This window comes from Oncorhynchus mykiss, chromosome 15, assembly GCF_057628025.1.
Source record: "Oncorhynchus mykiss isolate SJ-2025 chromosome 15, ASM5762802v1, whole genome shotgun sequence".
Lineage (NCBI taxonomy): Eukaryota > Metazoa > Chordata > Actinopteri > Salmoniformes > Salmonidae > Oncorhynchus > Oncorhynchus mykiss.
Genome location: NC_143036.1, coordinates 59,002,736 through 59,021,564, shown reverse-complemented (window position 1 = coordinate 59,021,564; position 18,829 = coordinate 59,002,736). Strand labels below are relative to the sequence as shown.

At 42.7% G+C, this 18,829-nt stretch overlaps 4 long non-coding RNA genes across 4 annotated transcripts; all 4 read right to left on the bottom strand.

The window, feature by feature from the left end:
* Positions 1–5,543: 5,543 nt before the first annotated feature.
* On the bottom strand, positions 5,544–6,478 carry LOC149978128 (uncharacterized). Its single transcript, XR_016486803.1, has 2 exons — positions 6,379–6,478; positions 5,544–5,801 (listed from the first exon to the last, which is right to left on the bottom strand). It is a non-coding gene; the product is annotated as an uncharacterized LOC149978128 (long non-coding RNA).
* A 2,906-nt stretch (positions 6,479–9,384) lies between these two features.
* On the bottom strand, positions 9,385–10,276 carry LOC149978127 (uncharacterized). Its single transcript, XR_016486802.1, has 2 exons — positions 10,177–10,276; positions 9,385–9,599 (listed from the first exon to the last, which is right to left on the bottom strand). It is a non-coding gene; the product is annotated as an uncharacterized LOC149978127 (long non-coding RNA).
* Positions 10,277–13,197: 2,921 nt separating this feature from the next.
* On the bottom strand, positions 13,198–14,089 carry LOC149978126 (uncharacterized). The gene is made up of 2 exons (XR_016486801.1): positions 13,990–14,089; positions 13,198–13,412 (listed from the first exon to the last, which is right to left on the bottom strand). It is a non-coding gene; the product is annotated as an uncharacterized LOC149978126 (long non-coding RNA).
* Positions 14,090–17,010: 2,921 nt separating this feature from the next.
* LOC149978125 (uncharacterized) lies at positions 17,011–17,902 on the bottom strand. The gene is made up of 2 exons (XR_016486800.1): positions 17,803–17,902; positions 17,011–17,225 (listed from the first exon to the last, which is right to left on the bottom strand). It is a non-coding gene; the product is annotated as an uncharacterized LOC149978125 (long non-coding RNA).
* Between the last annotated feature and the right edge of the window lie 927 nt (positions 17,903–18,829).

Genomic DNA, 18,829 nt, shown 5'->3' with positions numbered 1-18,829 from the left:
AAGAACACGATGCGAGAGTGAGACAAGTGCTGGACCTGACACAGAAAGTCAACCTAAAACTAAACAAGTACAAATGGGAGTTTGGTGTGAAAACACTTACCTTTGTGGGAGACGTACTTTCTGAGGATGGAGTCAAACCAGAACCGAGGAAAACATCAGCCATCAACAACATGGAGGGCCTGAAGAACAAGGACAATGTGAGACGCTTCATGGGCATGATCACCTACCTTGCAAAGTTCATACCTCAGCTGTCAGCACAGTCCGCTCCACTCAGATGTATTCTGGAACAGAAAAATGAATGGGAATGGTCCCATGAACAGGAAAACTGCTTCAAAAACCTAAAGAAGACAATCACAGAAGATCCAGAGAAAAGCACAAGGATTTCTGCAGACGCGTCACAGTTTGGCCTGGGAGCAGTTCTTCTGCAACAGCATGACGACACATGGCAACCCGTCGCTTATGCGTCCAGAGCCTTGACAGGCGCAGAGACAAGGTATGCACAAATAGAGAAAGGCTCCTCATCAGCTTCTACCCCCAAGCCATTAGACCGCTGAACATTTCATAAAAATCCCCACCAGACAATCTACATTGACCCCCCCCCCCCCCCCCCCAACACTTCTGCTACTCGCTGTTTGTTTGTTACCTATGCATAGTCACTTCGCCCCCACCTACATGTACAGATTACCTCAACTAGCCTGTACCCCTGCACACTGACTTGGTACCGGTGCCCCCTGTATATAGCCTCGTTATTCTTATTGTATTACTTTTTATTATTACTTTTTACTTTAGTCTACTTGGTAAATATTTCCTTCTTCTTGAACTGCACTGTTGGTTAAGGGCTTGTAAGTAAGCACTTCACGGTAAAGTCTACACTGTTGGTTAAGGGCTTGTAAGTAAGCATTTCATGGTAAAGTCTACACTTGTTGTATTCGGCGCACGTGGCAAATAAAGTCTGATTTGATTTGAACAGATTGGGCAGATGTTTGAGCCAGCAAAAGGGTGCTTCACTATTTTTAGGTAGTGGAATTCCTTTAGCATCCTTCTATGCTTGTGGACACAAACAATTAAAGACATGACAAATAGGGTTGGCAATACAGTCTGCTACCATGGCGACTGTCGAAACCTTGCATTTCCTTCCCGGAACCCTCCTGGACTCCTGAGGACACGTGGCAATACACACACTGTAACACTCATGTACAGACAGGTATACACAGACATTCTTACACACGGCAGGCAGTGACACACAGGTTAGCCCTGTCTGGACCGAGACAGGAAGACACAGCATCCCCACTCAGATGAGGTTACACTCAAAAGAGGCGCTATAGAGTGGGACAGACACACACTGGTTAATATAAACTCTTATGGATGTGTTAGCATAGTATTGGCGCTAAGCTCTTAAGAGCACCTTTTGCACTCATTTTTAAAGGTGTAAAAATAACAGACAAGAAATAGCATCCGGCTTTATTTTTCTAAGACGCTGGGCTGAGACTCTGCTGCTAAGCAGGAGTCATCTGATATCACAAAACTAACACCGCTTACAAGACCTACTACAGCAACAACAAAAACTCTTGAAATAACAGGAATAATGAGAACCCTTTATTTATTAAGGTTATATAGCAATAGGTCAATGACAAGTATAGATGGTTTATAAATCTTTAATAACTCATTGGTTACACAGTGAGTAAATTGTGTATGACTGCACTGTTCATAAATGAACTGACGAAACGTTGCAGCCCCGGATACCATCAATGAAAAGCGTACTTAACCTTTCATCCCATTTCAGTCGTAGAATCAAGTTCCGCAACAAAATGACCAACATAAACATTACCATCGGCTGTATTTAACAGAACAGTTATATCAGTGGGATAACAATATTGATAAATGCAGGTGGGATATACATTAGATATCACACAAACTCGTTGAATAACCAGTTCATTCATTGTTTCTTTGTTACATAGAATATCGACGTGTTGAAAAATGTTGATCTACACTGAACAAAAATATAAACGCAACATGTAAAGCGTTGCTCCCATGTTTCATGAGCTGAAATAAAAGATCCCAAAACTTTTCCATACGAACAAAAAAACATATCTTTCAAATTTTGGGCACAAATTTGTTTACATTCCTGTTAGTCATCATTCTCCTTTACCAAGATAATCCATCCACCTGACAGGTGTGGCATATCAAGAAGCTGATTAAACAGCATGATCATTACACAGGTGCACCGTGTGCTAGGGACAAAAGGCCACTCTAAAATGTGCAGTTTTGTCATCCAAAACAACTCCACAGACGTCTCAAGTTTTGAGGGAGTGTGCAATTGGCATGCTGACTGCAGGAATGTCCACCAGAGCTGTTGCCAGAGAATTGAATGTTAATTTCTATACCATAATCTGCCTCCAATGTTGTTTTAGAGAATTTGGCAGTATGTCCAACCGGCCTCACAGTCCCAGAACACATGTAACCATGCCAGCCCAGGACCTCCACATCCAGCTTCTTCACCTGCAGCATCATCTGAGACCAGCCACCCAGACAGCCGATGACACTGTGGATTTGCACAACCAAAGAATCTCTGCACAAACGGTCAGAAACTGTCTCGGGAAGCTTATCTGCGTGTTCGTCCTCCACACCAGGGTCTTGACCTGACTGCAGTTCAGCGTTGTAACCGGCTTCAGTGGGCAAATGCTCGATGTCCACTCCGCTGGAGTGGTTTGCTCTTCACGGATTAATCCCGGTTTCAACTGTACAAGGGAGATGGCAAATAGCGTGTATGGTGTCATGTTGGAGAGCAGTTTGCTGATGTCAACGTTGTGAACAGATGGCCCCATGATGGCGGTGGGGTTATGGTATGGGCAGGCATAAGCTACAGGCAACAAATACAATTGCATTTTATTGATGGTAATTTGAATGCATCAATACGTGATGAGATCCTGAGACCCATTGTCATGCCATTCATCATCTGCCATCACCTCATGTTTCAGCATGATAATGCATGGCACCATTTCACAAGGACCTGTACACAATTCCAGGAAGCTGAACATTTTTCAATTCTTCCATGGACTGCATACTCAAGACATGTCACCCATTGAGCATGTTTGGGATCGACAGCGTGTTCCAGTTCCCGCCAATATCCAGCAACTTCACACAGCCATTGAAGAGTGGGACAACATTCCACAGGCGACAATCAAAAGCCTGATCAATTCCATGTGAAGGAGATGTCTCGCCGCATGAGGCAAATGGTGGTCACCAGACACTGACTGGTTTTCTGATACCTTCTTTTTTTTAAGGGTCTGTGATCAACAGATGCATATCTGTATTCCCAGTCATGTGAAATCCATAGATTAGGGCCTAATTAATTTATTTCAATCGACTGATTTCCATATATGAATTGTAACTCAGTAAAATCTTTGATATTATTGCGTTTATATATTTTTTCAGTGTAGACAAATACCATAACTTTTATTTCAAAGGAATTGAGTGCAATGATAACCTTTTGAGAGATACATTGATCTACATTGAACTTTTTATAGTCCCGTACCCCTTCAAACATTCAACCTCCATCTGCCGTACCCCCTGTAGCACCAGGGTCAGCGCACTCTCAAATGTTGTTTTTTGACATCATTGTAAGCCTGCCAGACACACACTATACGATGCATTTATTAATCATAAGAAAGGGGGTGAGTTTTTGTCACAACCAGGCTCGTGGGAATTGACAAAGAACTCGTATAGGACCAGCGCACAAATAATAATATATTAATAATCAATAATTTGGCTCTTTATTCATCAAACATTGTTAATAACTCACCACGGGTTAATGAGAAGGGTGTGCTTGAAAGGATGCACATAACTCTGCAACGTTGGGTTGTATTGGAGAGTCTCAGTCTTTTTCCACACACTGTCTGTGCCTGTATTTAGTTTTCATGCTAATGAGGGCTGAGAATCCACTCTCATATAGGTATGTGTTGCAAAGGGCATCAGTATCTTGACAGCGAGATTTGCCAGGCAGGATACTCTGAGCGCAACCCAACCTAGAAATTTGGCAGTGGCTTCTGATTAAATGATATTGTCACAGAACCGCTTGTTGCAATTTTGATGAGGCTCTCTTGTTCAGATATCGGTAAGTGGACTGGAGGCAGGGCATGAAAGGGATAACGAATCCAGTTGTTTGTGTCATCCGTTTCGGGAAAGTACCTGCGTAATTGCGCACCCAATTGGCAGCAAGAGCCTCTCAGTGGATGCTGCAGTGTACCGAAGTGACGTCGGGAGCAACTGCTTGCACGCGCATTACCACTCCACTATGTCTTCCTGTCATGGCTTTTGCGCCATTAGTACAGATACCAACATATCTTGACCACCGAAGTCCATTTGATGTCACAAAGCTGTCCAGTACTTTAAAAATATCCTCTCATTTTGTCCTGATTTCCAGTGGTTTGCAGAATAGGATGTATTGCTTAATTTACCCCCCCCCCCCCCCCCCATAAACGTAACGGACATATACCAGGAGCTGTGCCAGGCCCACCACATCTGTTGACTCATCCAGCTGTAACGCATAGAATTCACTGGCTTGTATGCAAAGCATTCATTGTTTCAAAACATCCCCTGCCATGTCGCTGATGCATCGTGAAACAGTGTCGTTTGATGACGACATTGTCTGTATAGTGTTTTGGGCCTTTCCCCCCCAGCTATATCCGCGGCAGCAGAATAGTATGGGGTTTACCTGTCCTAGCCACTCGGTAGCTTCTAGCCCCTTCTTATTAATGGTATATGTTGCTTTTATACGCGTCTTAAATCTCACTCGAAAAACTCCCATGGTTTATTTTTCAAATTGGCATGTTTTGTTTCTAAATGTCTGCGCAAGGGTGAAGGTTTCATCGAGTTGTGAGATAGTACTTTTGCACATATAACAAACACACCGTGGTTGAGGAAAGGCACTATTCCCAATATAAGTGAACCACAAATCAATGTAGTTATATTTGCGCCTCTTCGATGTTCCCACATCCGTCTGTTGTTCGGTGCTTTCCCGGGTAAGTGGGCAGTAGCTCTTCAGCTGCATCAGATTCACAACTGTCAGTGTCCATGTTATCTGGGCTAACAACAAATGTAGAATTACTGATGCTAGCATTGGATGTGCTCGTGGAAGCAGAACAACTTGCGTCGTCGACAGGTGCAGGTGTAATACTGCTAGTAGTGGCAGTACAACCAATAGAGCTGGTATGTGTCTCTTATGGACGCGGACCTTACTTTATTTATCAATTTTCGAGCAAATGGAAAGAGCAGCAGCTACGTTTGGCAACATACAGATCGTTAGTGAAATTCCTGCGAGAGTAACGGTTAATGTAATTGGATGTTAATTGTTTGACATGGTGTTATTTCACTGAAGACTAGATGGTTTAATTTTATTTTTGGCAGTGAAACGAGGCTACTCAGGCGAGAGGAAAAAAAAAATCTCCCAAATGTATAAATTGACTGTTTGAAATTAGGGGGAATTAAAAAATATATATATATTTCAAATGCAATTTTATTTGGCGGAAAACAAAACAGCAATGTAAAATTGTAGCCTAGGTTTATGTTCAAACATCTCAACACATCTTTTTCATGGTCACAAGTAGGATTTATTGTGAGTGGAACTAGGAGGACATCTGAAGGGAACATGTTTCTCTGTAAGAGGTTCATTTTTCCCTCATATATTTTACAAATAGAAGCACAAATGTTCACAAAATCTCGACGACAGCCGTTTGAAGTATTTAGAAGCATGTATTCCAGAACCACTGGCGATGGATGGCAGGAGGACCTCATCCATTTATCTGAAACCACAGAACACGCATTCAGATAAACAGGATGAAATCAAAATACCCAACCAAAATATCACAGTAAATGTGAGGGAATAACAGGCTTTCTAATCTGCTATTAACAAAACACAGGATACATGATCGAACACTCTAGGCCCTAGAGGGAGCTATTCTATCTTAGACTACAGTGGGATGGTTTTCCGAATAGCACGTTTTTCTTCCTTTCTGTGTCCAGTGAGTGTATCCTAGAGACTTTTACCTACGATCACATGATTTAGGTCCTGATACCAACATGATGGGTTGGAGTGGAGTAATAAGGGTGACAAAATAATGGTTAGTGAACAAACTTAAAAATAACTCCATGTTTAATGACAAAGAATGGGTGGGCTCATGCAAGGAGTCAAATTATTTTCAAAGACGTAGGTAGCTAATCAAGGTTAAGAATGAGTGGGGTTGTTTTGTGTGTGGGGACAAAAACATTACTGAGGGACAGATCAAACACCAAGGCAGAGTGAAACAGAGAGGGGCAAAGAGTGAAACAGAGAAAGAGCAAGATGGGCAGAAAGAAACTGACATCGTGAACAGTACTCACAGGGCAGCAGCTCCAGAGATGATCTCAATGAGCTCCTTGGTGATGACAGCCTGCCTGGTACGGTTGAAGGTGAGGGTCAGCTTATCAATCATTTCAGCTGGAGGGGAGAGAACAGAGCCAGGGTTGATATGAATCAGAGAACAAAGCCATCAAAGTGCAGGCACACAGACCTGGCAACCAGATTAGCTGATATTGTAATATCAATGGCAACCCTAGAAGCATTACACTAGGTCAATCAAGCAGTAGAGGGAGACTGAGGAAGATAATCACAAAGGACTACAGCTACTGTGTGTGCTATGAGGCAGGCAGGAAGACTACGACTTGATCTGGATGGTAAGTTGGTGGTTGAAGATATGCCTCTAGTGGTGTGGCGGCTGTGCTTTGGCAAAGTGGGTGGGGTTATATCCTTCCCGTTTGGCCCTGTCCGGGGGTATCATCGGATGGGGCCAAAGTGTCTCCTGACCCCTCCTGTCCCAGCCTCCAGTATTTATGCTGCAGTAGTTTGTGTCAGGGGGCTAAGGTCAGTTTGTTATATCTGGAGTACTTCTCCCGTCTTATCCGGTGTCCTGTGTGAATTTAAGTATGCTCTCTCTAATTCTCTCTTTCTTTCTCTCTCTCAGAGGACCTGAGCCCTAGGAGATGTCTCGCTGCACGAGGCAAATGGTGGTCACCAGATACTGACTGGTTTTCTGATACCTTCTTTTTTTTAAGGGTCTGTGATCAACAGATGCATATCTGTATTCCCAGTCATGTGAAATCCATAGATTAGGGCCTAATTAATTTATTTCAATCGACTGATTTCCATATATGAATTGTAACTCAGTAAAATCTTTGATATTATTGCGTTTATATATTTTTTCAGTGTAGACAAATACCATAACTTTTATTTCAAAGGAATTGAGTGCAATGATAACCTTTTGAGAGATACATTGATCTACATTTAACTTTTTATAGTCCCGTACCCCTTCAAACATTCAACCTCCATCTGCCGTACCCCCTGTAGCACCAGGGTCAGCGCACTCTCAAATGTTGTTTTTTGACATCATTGTAAGCCTGCCAGACACACACTATACGATGCATTTATTAATCATAAGAAAGGGGGTGAGTTTTTGTCACAACCAGGCTCGTGGGAATTGACAAAGAACTCGTATAGGACCAGCGCACAAATAATAATATATTAATAATCAATAATTTGGCTCTTTATTCATCAAACATTGTGAATAACTCACCACGGGTTAATGAGAAGGGTGTGCTTGAAAGGATGCACATAACTCTGCAACGTTGGGTTGTATTGGAGAGTCTCAGTCTTTTTCCACACACTGTCTGTGCCTGTATTTAGTTTTCATGCTAATGAGGGCTGAGAATCCACTCTCATATAGGTATGTGGTTGCAAAGGGCATCAGTATCTTGACAGCGAGATTTGCCAGGCAGGATACTCTGAGCGCAACCCAACCTAGAAATTTGGCAGTGGCTTCTGATTAAATGATATTGTCACAGAACCGCTTGTTGCAATTTTGATGAGGCTCTCTTGTTCAGATATCGGTAAGTGGACTGGAGGCAGGGCATGAAAGGGATAACGAATCCAGTTGTTTGTGTCATCCGTTTCGGGAAAGTACCTGCGTAATTGCGCACCCAATTGGCAGCAAGAGCCTCTCAGTGGATGCTGCAGTGTACCGAAGTGACGTCGGGAGCAACTGCTTGCACGCGCATTACCACTCCACTATGTCTTCCTGTCATGGCTTTTGCGCCATTAGTACAGATACCAACATATATTGACCACCGAAGTCCATTTGATGTCACAAAGCTGTCCAGTACTTTAAAAATATCCTCTCATTTTGTCCTGATTTCCAGTGGTTTGCAGAATAGGATGTATTGCTTAATTTACCCCCCCCCCCCCCCCCCCATAAACGTAACGGACATATACCAGGAGCTGTGCCAGGCCCACCACATCTGTTGACTCATCCAGCTGTAACGCATAGAATTCACTGGCTTGTATGCAAAGCATTCATTGTTTCAAAACATCCCCTGCCATGTCGCTGATGCATCGTGAAACAGTGTCGTTTGATGACGACATTGTCTGTATAGTGTTTTGGGCCTTTCCCCCCCAGCTATATCCGCGGCAGCAGAATAGTATGGGGTTTACCTGTCCTAGCCACTCGGTAGCTTCTAGCCCCTTCTTATTAATGGTATATGTTGCTTTTATACGCGTCTTAAATCTCACTCGAAAAACTCCCATGGTTTATTTTTCAAATTGGCATGTTTTGTTTCTAAATGTCTGCGCAAGGGTGAAGGTTTCATCGAGTTGTGAGATAGTACTTTTGCACATATAACAAACACACCGTGGTTGAGGAAAGGCACTATTCCCAATATAAGTGAACCACAAATCAATGTAGTTATATTTGCGCCTCTTCGATGTTCCCACATCCGTCTGTTGTTCGGTGCTTTCCCGGGTAAGTGGGCAGTAGCTCTTCAGCTGCATCAGATTCACAACTGTCAGTGTCCATGTTATCTGGGCTAACAACAAATGTAGAATTACTGATGCTAGCATTGGATGTGCTCGTGGAAGCAGAACAACTTGCGTCGTCGACAGGTGCAGGTGTAATACTGCTAGTAGTGGCAGTACAACCAATAGAGCTGGTATGTGTCTCTTATGGACGCGGACCTTACTTTATTTATCAATTTTCGAGCAAATGGAAAGAGCAGCAGCTACGTTTGGCAACATACAGATCGTTAGTGAAATTCCTGCGAGAGTAACGGTTAATGTAATTGGATGTTGGATGGTGTTATTTCACTGAAGACTAGATGGTTTAATTTGATTTTTGGCAGTGAAACGAGGCTACTCAGGCGAGAGAAGAAAAAAAATCTCCCAAATGTATAAATTGACTGTTTGAAATTAGGGGGAATTAAAAAATATATATATATTTCAAATGCATTTTTATTTGGCGGAAAACAAAACAGCAATGTAAAATTGTAGCCTAGGTTTATGTTCAAACATCTCAACACATCTTTTTCATGGTCACAAGTAGGATTTATTGTGAGTGGAACAAGGAGGACATCTGAAGGGAACATGTTTCTCTGTAAGAGGTTAATTTTTCCCTCATATATTTTACAAATAGAAGCACAAATGTTCACAAACTCTCGACGACAGCCGTTTGAAGTATTTAGAAGCATGTATTCCAGAACCACTGGCGATGGATGGCAGGAGGACCTCATCCATTTATCTGAAACCACAGAACACGCATTCAGATAAACAGGATGAAATCAAAATACCCAACCAAAATATCACAGTAAATGTGAGGGAATAACAGGCTTTCTAATCTGCTATTAACAAAACACAGGATACATGATCGAACACTCTAGGCCCTAGAGGGAGCTATTCTATCTTAGACTACAGTGGGATGGTTTTCCGAATAGCACGTTTTTCTTCCTTTCTGTGTCCAGTGAGTGTATCCTAGAGACTTTTACCTACAATCACATGATTTAGGTCCTGATACCAACATGATGGGTTGGAGTGGAGTAATAAGGGTGACAAAATAATGGTTAGTGAACAAACTTAAAAATAACTCCATGTTTAATGACAAAGAATGGGTGGGCTCATGCAAGGAGTCAAATTATTTTCAAAGACGTAGGTAGCTAATCAAGGTTAAGAATGAGTGGGGTTGTTTTGTGTGTGGGGACAAAAACATTACTGAGGGACAGATCAAACACCAAGGCAGAGTGAAACAGAGAGGGGCAAAGAGTGAAACAGAGAAAGAGCAAGATGGGCAGAAAGAAACTGACATCGTGAACAGTACTCACAGGGCAGCAGCTCCAGAGATGATCTCAATGAGCTCCTTGGTGATGACAGCCTGCCTGGTACGGTTGAAGGTGAGGGTCAGCTTATCAATCATTTCAGCTGGAGGGGAGAGAACAGAGCCAGGGTTGATATGAATCAGAGAACAAAGCCATCAAAGTGCAGGCACACAGACCTGGCAACCAGATTAGCTGATATTGTAATATCAATGGCAACCCTAGAAGCATTACACTAGGTCAATCAAGCAGTAGAGGGAGACTGAGGAAGATAATCACAAAGGACTACAGCTACTGTGTGTGCTATGAGGCAGGCAGGAAGACTACGACTTGATCTGGATGGTAAGTTGGTGGTTGAAGATATGCCTCTAGTGGTGTGGCGGCTGTGCTTTGGCAAAGTGGGTGGGGTTATATCCTTCCCGTTTGGCCCTGTCCGGGGGTATCATCGGATGGGGCCAAAGTGTCTCCTGACCCCTCCTGTCCCAGCCTCCAGTATTTATGCTGCAGTAGTTTGTGTCAGGGGGCTAAGGTCAGTTTGTTATATCTGGAGTACTTCTCCCGTCTTATCCGGTGTCCTGTGTGAATTTAAGTATGCTCTCTCTAATTCTCTCTTTCTTTCTCTCTCTCAGAGGACCTGAGCCCTAGGAGATGTCTCGCTGCACGAGGCAAATGGTGGTCACCAGATACTGACTGGTTTTCTGATACCTTCTTTTTTTTAAGGGTCTGTGATCAACAGATGCATATCTGTATTCCCAGTCATGTGAAATCCATAGATTAGGGCCTAATTAATTTATTTCAATCGACTGATTTCCATATATGAATTGTAACTCAGTAAAATCTTTGATATTATTGCGTTTATATATTTTTTCAGTGTAGACAAATACCATAACTTTTATTTCAAAGGAATTGAGTGCAATGATAACCTTTTGAGAGATACATTGATCTACATTTAACTTTTTATAGTCCCGTACCCCTTCAAACATTCAACCTCCATCTGCCGTACCCCCTGTAGCACCAGGGTCAGCGCACTCTCAAATGTTGTTTTTTGACATCATTGTAAGCCTGCCAGACACACACTATACGATGCATTTATTAATCATAAGAAAGGGGGTGAGTTTTTGTCACAACCAGGCTCGTGGGAATTGACAAAGAACTCGTATAGGACCAGCGCACAAATAATAATATATTAATAATCAATAATTTGGCTCTTTATTCATCAAACATTGTGAATAACTCACCACGGGTTAATGAGAAGGGTGTGCTTGAAAGGATGCACATAACTCTGCAACGTTGGGTTGTATTGGAGAGTCTCAGTCTTTTTCCACACACTGTCTGTGCCTGTATTTAGTTTTCATGCTAATGAGGGCTGAGAATCCACTCTCATATAGGTATGTGGTTGCAAAGGGCATCAGTATCTTGACAGCGAGATTTGCCAGGCAGGATACTCTGAGCGCAACCCAACCTAGAAATTTGGCAGTGGCTTCTGATTAAATGATATTGTCACAGAACCGCTTGTTGCAATTTTGATGAGGCTCTCTTGTTCAGATATCGGTAAGTGGACTGGAGGCAGGGCATGAAAGGGATAACGAATCCAGTTGTTTGTGTCATCCGTTTCGGGAAAGTACCTGCGTAATTGCGCACCCAATTGGCAGCAAGAGCCTCTCAGTGGATGCTGCAGTGTACCGAAGTGACGTCGGGAGCAACTGCTTGCACGCGCATTACCACTCCACTATGTCTTCCTGTCATGGCTTTTGCGCCATTAGTACAGATACCAACATATCTTGACCACCGAAGTCCATTTGATGTCACAAAGCTGTCCAGTACTTTAAAAATATCCTCTCATTTTGTCCTGATTTCCAGTGGTTTGCAGAATAGGATGTATTGCTTAATTTACCCCCCCCCCCCCCCCCCCCCCCCCATAAACGTAACGGACATATACCAGGAGCTGTGCCAGGCCCACCACATCTGTTGACTCATCCAGCTGTAACGCATAGAATTCACTGGCTTGTATGCAAAGCATTCATTGTTTCAAAACATCCCCTGCCATGTCGCTGATGCATCGTGAAACAGTGTCGTTTGATGACGACATTGTCTGTATAGTGTTTTGGGCCTTTCCCCCCCAGCTATATCCGCGGCAGCAGAATAGTATGGGGTTTACCTGTCCTAGCCACTCGGTAGCTTCTAGCCCCTTCTTATTAATGGTATATGTTGCTTTTATACGCGTCTTAAATCTCACTCGAAAAACTCCCATGGTTTATTTTTCAAATTGGCATGTTTTGTTTCTAAATGTCTGCGCAAGGGTGAAGGTTTCATCGAGTTGTGAGATAGTACTTTTGCACATATAACAAACACACCGTGGTTGAGGAAAGGCACTATTCCCAATATAAGTGAACCACAAATCAATGTAGTTATATTTGCGCCTCTTCGATGTTCCCACATCCGTCTGTTGTTCGGTGCTTTCCCGGGTAAGTGGGCAGTAGCTCTTCAGCTGCATCAGATTCACAACTGTCAGTGTCCATGTTATCTGGGCTAACAACAAATGTAGAATTACTGATGCTAGCATTGGATGTGCTCGTGGAAGCAGAACAACTTGCGTCGTCGACAGGTGCAGGTGTAATACTGCTAGTAGTGGCAGTACAACCAATAGAGCTGGTATGTGTCTCTTATGGACGCGGACCTTACTTTATTTATCAATTTTCGAGCAAATGGAAAGAGCAGCAGCTACGTTTGGCAACATACAGATCGTTAGTGAAATTCCTGCGAGAGTAACGGTTAATGTAATTGGATGTTAATTGTTTGACATGGTGTTATTTCACTGAAGACTAGATGGTTTAATTTTATTTTTGGCAGTGAAACGAGGCTACTCAGGCGAGAGAAAAAAAAAAATCTCCCAAATGTATAAATTGACTGTTTGAAATTAGGGGGAATTAAAAAATATATATATATTTCAAATGCATTTTTATTTGGCGGAAAACAAAACAGCAATGTAAAATTGTAGCCTAGGTTTATGTTCAAACATCTCAACACATCTTTTTCATGGTCACAAGTAGGATTTATTGTGAGTGGAACTAGGAGGACATCTGAAGGGAACATGTTTCTCTGTAAGAGGTTCATTTTTCCCTCATATATTTTACAAATAGAAGCACAAATGTTCACAAACTCTCGACGACAGCCGTTTGAAGTATTTAGAAGCATGTATTCCAGAACCACTGGCGATGGATGGCAGGAGGACCTCATCCATTTATCTGAAACCACAGAACACGCATTCAGATAAACAGGATGAAATCAAAATACCCAACCAAAATATCACAGTAAATGTGAGGGAATAACAGACTTTCTAATCTGCTATTAACAAAACACAGGATACATGATCGAACACTCTAGGCCCTAGAGGGAGCTATTCTATCTTAGACTACAGTGGGATGGTTTTCCGAATAGCACGTTTTTCTTCCTTTCTGTGTCCAGTGAGTGTATCCTAGAGACTTTTACCTACAATCACATGATTTAGGTCCTGATACCAACATGATGGGTTGGAGTGGAGTAATAAGGGTGACAAAATAATGGTTAGTGAACAAACTTAAAAATAACTCCATGTTTAATGACAAAGAATGGGTGGGCTCATGCAAGGAGTCAAATTATTTTCAAAGACGTAGGTAGCTAATCAAGGTTAAGAATGAGTGGGGTTGTTTTGTGTGTGGGGACAAAAACATTACTGAGGGACAGATCAAACACCAAGGCAGAGTGAAACAGAGAGGGGCAAAGAGTGAAACAGAGAAAGAGCAAGATGGGCAGAAAGAAACTGACATCGTGAACAGTACTCACAGGGCAGCAGCTCCAGAGATGATCTCAATGAGCTCCTTGGTGATGACAGCCTGCCTGGTACGGTTGAAGGTGAGGGTCAGCTTATCAATCATTTCAGCTGGAGGGGAGAGAACAGAGCCAGGGTTGATATGAATCAGAGAACAAAGCCATCAAAGTGCAGGCACACAGACCTGGCAACCAGATTAGCTGATATTGTAATATCAATGGCAACCCTAGAAGCATTACACTAGGTCAATCAAGCAGTAGAGGGAGACTGAGGAAGATAATCACAAAGGACTACAGCTACTGTGTGTGCTATGAGGCAGGCAGGAAGACTACGACTTGATCTGGATGGTAAGTTGGTGGTTGAAGATATGCCTCTAGTGGTGTGGCGGCTGTGCTTTGGCAAAGTGGGTGGGGTTATATCCTTCCCGTTTGGCCCTGTCCGGGGGTATCATCGGATGGGGCCAAAGTGTCTCCTGACCCCTCCTGTCCCAGCCTCCAGTATTTATGCTGCAGTAGTTTGTGTCAGGGGGCTAAGGTCAGTTTGTTATATCTGGAGTACTTCTCCCGTCTTATCCGGTGTCCTGTGTGAATTTAAGTATGCTCTCTCTAATTCTCTCTTTCTTTCTCTCTCTCAGAGGACCTGAGCCCTAGGAGATGTCTCGCTGCACGAGGCAAATGGTGGTCACCAGATACTGACTGGTTTTCTGATACCTTCTTTTTTTTAAGGGTCTGTGATCAACAGATGCATATCTGTATTCCCAGTCATGTGAAATCCATAGATTAGGGCCTAATTAATTTATTTCAATCGACTGATTTCCATATATGAATTGTAACTCAGTAAAATCTTTGATATTATTGCGTTTATATATTTTTTCAGTGTAGACAAATACCATAACTTTTATTTCAAAGGAATTGAGTGCAATGATAACCTTTTGAGAGATACATTGATCTACATTTAACTTTTTATAGTCCCGTACCCCTTCAAACATTCAACCTCCATCTGCCGTACCCCCTGTAGCACCAGGGTCAGCGCACTCTCAAATGTTGTTTTTTGACATCATTGTAAGCCTGCCAGACACACACTATACGATGCATTTATTAATCATAAGAAAGGGGGTGAGTTTTTGTCACAACCAGGCTCGTGGGAATTGACAAAGAACTCGTATAGGACCAGCGCACAAATAATAATATATTAATAATCAATAATTTGGCTCTTTATTCATCAAACATTGTGAATAACTCACCACGGGTTAATGAGAAGGGTGTGCTTGAAAGGATGCACATAACTCTGCAACGTTGGGTTGTATTGGAGAGTCTCAGTCTTTTTCCACACACTGTCTGTGCCTGTATTTAGTTTTCATGCTAATGAGGGCTGAGAATCCACTCTCATATAGGTATGTGGTTGCAAAGGGCATCAGTATCTTGACAGCGAGATTTGCCAGGCAGGATACTCTGAGCGCAACCCAACCTAGAAATTTGGCAGTGGCTTCTGATTAAATGATATTGTCACAGAACCGCTTGTTGCAATTTTGATGAGGCTCTCTTGTTCAGATATCGGTAAGTGGACTGGAGGCAGGGCATGAAAGGGATAACGAATCCAGTTGTTTGTGTCATCCGTTTCGGGAAAGTACCTGCGTAATTGCGCACCCAATTGGCAGCAAGAGCCTCTCAGTGGATGCTGCAGTGTACCGAAGTGACGTCGGGAGCAACTGCTTGCACGCGCATTACCACTCCACTATGTCTTCCTGTCATGGCTTTTGCGCCATTAGTACAGATACCAACATATCTTGACCACCGAAGTCCATTTGATGTCACAAAGCTGTCCAGTACTTTAAAAATATCCTCTCATTTTGTCCTGATTTCCAGTGGTTTGCAGAATAGGATGTATTGCTTAATTTACCCCCCCCCCCCCCCCCCCCCCCCCATAAACGTAACGGACATATACCAGGAGCTGTGCCAGGCCCACCACATCTGTTGACTCATCCAGCTGTAACGCATAGAATTCACTGGCTTGTATGCAAAGCATTCATTGTTTCAAAACATCCCCTGCCATGTCGCTGATGCATCGTGAAACAGTGTCGTTTGATGACGACATTGTCTGTATAGTGTTTTGGGCCTTTCCCCCCCAGCTATATCCGCGGCAGCAGAATAGTATGGGGTTTACCTGTCCTAGCCACTCGGTAGCTTCTAGCCCCTTCTTATTAATGGTATATGTTGCTTTTATACGCGTCTTAAATCTCACTCGAAAAACTCCCATGGTTTATTTTTCAAATTGGCATGTTTTGTTTCTAAATGTCTGCGCAAGGGTGAAGGTTTCATCGAGTTGTGAGATAGTACTTTTGCACATATAACAAACACACCGTGGTTGAGGAAAGGCACTATTCCCAATATAAGTGAACCACAAATCAATGTAGTTATATTTGCGCCTCTTCGATGTTCCCACATCCGTCTGTTGTTCGGTGCTTTCCCGGGTAAGTGGGCAGTAGCTCTTCAGCTGCATCAGATTCACAACTGTCAGTGTCCATGTTATCTGGGCTAACAACAAATGTAGAATTACTGATGCTAGCATTGGATGTGCTCGTGGAAGCAGAACAACTTGCGTCGTCGACAGGTGCAGGTGTAATACTGCTAGTAGTGGCAGTACAACCAATAGAGCTGGTATGTGTCTCTTATGGACGCGGACCTTACTTTATTTATCAATTTTCGAGCAAATGGAAAGAGCAGCAGCTACGTTTGGCAACATACAGATCGTTAGTGAAATTCCTGCGAGAGTAACGGTTAATGTAATTGGATGTTAATTGTTTGACATGGTGTTATTTCACTGAAGACTAGATGGTTTAATTTTATTTTTGGCAGTGAAACGAGGCTACTCAGGCGAGAGAAAAAAAAAAATCTCCCAAATGTATAAATTGACTGTTTGAAATTAGGGGGAATTAAAAAATATATATATATTTCAAATGCAATTTTATTTGGCGGAAAACAAAACAGCAATGTAAAATTGTAGCCTAGGTTTATGTTCAAACATCTCAACACATCTTTTTCATGGTCACAAGTAGGATTTATTGTGAGTGGAACTAGGAGGACATCTGAAGGGAACATGTTTCTCTGTAAGAGGTTCATTTTTCCCTCATATATTTTACAAATAGAAGCACAAATGTTCACAAAATCTCGACGACAGCCGTTTGAAGTATTTAGAAGCATGTATTCCAGAACCACTGGCGATGGATGGCAGGAGGACCTCATCCATTTATCTGAAACCACAGAACACGCATTCAGATAAACAGGATGAAATCAAAATACCCAACCAAAATATCACAGTAAATGTGAGGGAATAACAGGCTTTCTAATCTGCTATTAACAAAACACAGGATACATGATCGAACACTCTAGGCCCTAGAGGGAGCTATTCTATCTTAGACTACAGTGGGATGGTTTTCCGAATAGCACGTTTTTCTTCCTTTCTGTGTCCAGTGAGTGTATCCTAGAGACTTTTACCTACAATCACATGATTTAGGTCCTGATACCAACATGATGGGTTGGAGTGGAGTAATAAGGGTGACAAAATAATGGTTAGTGAACAAACTTAAAAATAACTCCATGTTTAATGACAAAGAATGGGTGGGCTCATGCAAGGAGTCAAATTATTTTCAAAGACGTAGGTAGCTAATCAAGGTTAAGAATGAGTGGGGTTGTTTTGTGTGTGGGGACAAAAACATTACTGAGGGACAGATCAAACACCAAGGCAGAGTGAAACAGAGAGGGGCAAAGAGTGAAACAGAGAAAGAGCAAGATGGGCAGAAAGAAACTGACATCGTGAACAGTACTCACAGGGCAGCAGCTCCAGAGATGATCTCAATGAGCTCCTTGGTGATGACAGCCTGCCTGGTACGGTTGAAGGTGAGGGTCAGCTTATCAATCATTTCAGCTGGAGGGGAGAGAACAGAGCCAGGGTTGATATGAATCAGAGAACAAAGCCATCAAAGTGCAGGCACACAGACCTGGCAACCAGATTAGCTGATATTGTAATATCAATGGCAACCCTAGAAGCATTACACTAGGTCAATCAAGCAGTAGAGGGAGACTGAGGAAGATAATCACAAAGGACTACAGCTACTGTGTGTGCTATGAGGCAGGCAGGAAGACTACGACTTGATCTGGATGGTAAGTTGGTGGTTGAAGATATGCCTCTAGTGGTGTGGCGGCTGTGCTTTGGCAAAGTGGGTGGGGTTATATCCTTCCCGTTTGGCCCTGTCCGGGGGTATCATCGGATGGGGCCAAAGTGTCTCCTGACCCCTCCTGTCCCAGCCTCCAGTATTTATGCTGCAGTAGTTTGTGTCAGGGGGCTAAGGTCAGTTTGTTATATCTGGAGTACTTCTCCCGTCTTATCCGGTGTCCTGTGTGAATTTAAGTATGCTCTCTCTAATTCTCTCTTTCTTTCTCTCTCTCAGAGGACCTGAGCCCTAGGAGATGTCTCGCTGCACGAGGCAAATGGTGGTCACCAGATACTGACTGGTTTTCTGATACCTTCTTTTTTTTAAGGGTCTGTGATCAACAGATGCATATCTGTATTCCCAGTCATGTGAAATCCATAGATTAGGGCCTAATTAATTTATTTCAATCGACTGATTTCCATATATGAATTGTAACTCAGTAAAATCTTTGATATTATTGCGTTTATATATTTTTTCAGTGTAGACAAATACCATAACTTTTATTTCAAAGGAATTGAGTGCAATGATAACCTTTTGAGAGATACATTGATCTACATTTAACTTTTTATAGTCCCGTACCCCTTCAAACATTCAACCTCCATCTGCCGTACCCCCTGTAGCACCAGGGTCAGCGCACTCTCAAA